Source organism: Hydra vulgaris, chromosome 03, assembly GCF_038396675.1.
Source record: "Hydra vulgaris chromosome 03, alternate assembly HydraT2T_AEP".
Taxonomy (NCBI): Eukaryota; Metazoa; Cnidaria; class Hydrozoa; order Anthoathecata; family Hydridae; genus Hydra; species Hydra vulgaris.
The window spans coordinates 36,352,501-36,355,000 of NC_088922.1; the positions used below are offsets into that span (position 1 = coordinate 36,352,501).

At 28.7% G+C, this 2,500-nt stretch overlaps 1 protein-coding gene across 2 annotated transcripts in view; it reads left to right on the forward strand.

Moving 5' to 3' along the window:
* The window catches only part of LOC105844135 (interaptin), a 106,145-nt gene that overhangs the window by 98,899 nt on the left and 4,746 nt on the right, over positions 1-2,500 (forward strand). The gene's annotated exons all lie outside the window — the stretch shown is intronic.

Consider the following 2,500-nt stretch of genomic DNA (forward strand, 5'->3'; position numbering starts at 1 on the left):
TAAAAATACATAAACATTCTATAAATTTGTGGTTTTTAAAACAGTTAAATTATGTTATCTTCCTAAATTATTTTAATGATTTGTTTATTTAATGGGAACTTAGTTATTTTGTCATGTGACTTTTAATACTGTTGCATCAAAGTGAAATTTTCTATGTACTAGGCTGCATTGCTGCTAAATATTTTCAAGTCTCTTATAATTAAAAAAAATCATGGTGTCCCTTAAAATAGTTAAAAAGACTTTAGGTGGTAGCAGCCTTAACAACAAGTTCCTTGTCGCACGCATTACATTTTTCATGAGGAGTATCAGTCTTTTCAAAGAATTCCCAAATACATTTCTTGTGCGTTTTTTAAAGATTTAATAATAACTTTGAAATAAAAGATTGTAGCTTGAGCAGTAAGCAAGAAGTTAAAGTTGGCTTAGTAGTTTGAAAAAAAAAATTATAAAAAATATTGTAAATTTAAATTATAAAAAATTATAAAAATATATATATAAATTATAAAAAATTATAAATAAAAATTATAAAAAATATTATAAATTTAAAATTAAATTTAAATTAAGAAATGCAATAAATATGGAATATTTTTAAATTATTTGTTTAAACTGTTAGAAACAAATAATATTTGTCAAAACAAATTCCTAATTGAATATTGATAAGATACTAATAATATTAGTAAGAATTAATTGAATATTAAATTATTATTTAATTAGTTCTAACATAAATTTATTCAAAACAATAAATAAAAAAAAATGTATTATTTTTAAGGTTATTCAGATAATGATAAATGAATTTTATGAATGCTCATTTCTTTAACAAATATGTATTTGTTAAACAAATATTGGTATATAAATATATTTGTAACCTAAGAGTATTTTATACAAATGTTTTTAATAAATAAATTAAACAAGTATTTGTCTCTCTAATAGAAACCCAATCAGCAAATAAGATTTTTAACCTAATCACCAAAGTAGTTGTTGATGAAGCTGATGTTAATGATATTGTTTAGCAAGATAAGGTTGTGATTAGATTGTTTGACTTTTTTAAATAAATTTTAGAATTGCTACACAGGTGTAGTGTCCCATTCTTGGAAAAGATGGAAATATGTTAAAAAATATTCAATAATAAAAACATCAACAAGGCTGCAAGCAACCACTATTAAGTTGGGACTTACTAGAAAAAAAATAGAGTTATTGAGTAAGGAAATGGTTGACAGAAGACTTAAAAAGTTGAAGTTTGCATGAGTCAGGAAAACATGAAGATGGGAGAGAGTTCCAAAGGGTTGAAGTGCAGGGAAAAAAACTATATGAATAAAAGTTTTTAAAGCATGCAGGGACAGATACAGTAAAAGAATGAGACTTTGATGAATGACAAGTCAAGTGAGAATGTGTTTTAGTTGATGGAACTAGAGATGATAGCTCCTTTTAGCAGCGACCATAATAGTATTTGTAGAAAAGAGAAAGAGATGCAACTTTACAAAGATGGGAAAGAGGCTCAAGCCTAGCAGATAGAGCGGGTCCACCTACATTTACAATGCGTTTTTGGAATTTGTCTGGAAGAGAAAGAGCATCATTAAAAGAGCCAGCCCAAATATGACAACAGTATTCCATACAGGAACGAATAAGAGATTTGTAGATAATGGAATGGAGAGAGAAAGTGGCGACCAGGATATAGAGAAGCAACCTGAAAAGTCAGTAGTAAACGATAATATAGACATAAAAAAAAGGACTCAGTGAGAGGGTTGCTATTCATTAATAAAGGAATGTCGACAGTTCTGTGATAGTTGTTTGCAATAAATAACTGAGTTTAGTTAAAGTTGAAATTTAAAAGCCACTGTGAGCCCCAGTCTGTTACAGAAGTGAGATCAGATTCAAGATCGGCTGCCTGTTCTAAACGATCAAGACAGGAGGATAAAGTTGAGTCATCAGCAAAAGCAGCTACTTTAGTTGTAAGATAGTCGGGAATATCATTAATGTAGATTAGAAACAAAACAGGACCAAAGATAGAACCTTGATATAAAATCTAGCAGAATGTACAGGTAGACTCTATGGTGCTTTCCTTAGACATTTTTTATATACAGTATCGGACAAAACGAGTGCAACCAAATAATGCTAATTTAGTTTCTTTATATAAAAGTGCTGCATTTTTTCAATTTAGATAAATAACTATGTAACTGTTTAGAGATAAAGTTCTTCAAGTTTTATTCATCACAAAGTTCATTATTTGTACACGAAAATTAATAAATTAATCAAAAGTATTAAAAAAAGTTGATTTCCTTCTTGACAAAACAAGTGCAACTCGACAAAATGTTGACCAAGCTGTATTTCGCTATCAATATTTTGTGGCAAATCCTTTGTTGTCGATCACAGCCTTGCATCTTCGAGGCATAGATTTGATCAGGTGATTAATGAAACTTTGTGGAATTGCTGCCCAAGCCTTTTGGATTTGTTCAAACAGTTGATCCTTATTACGAACACCTTCACAATTAATTCTGCAGTTGAC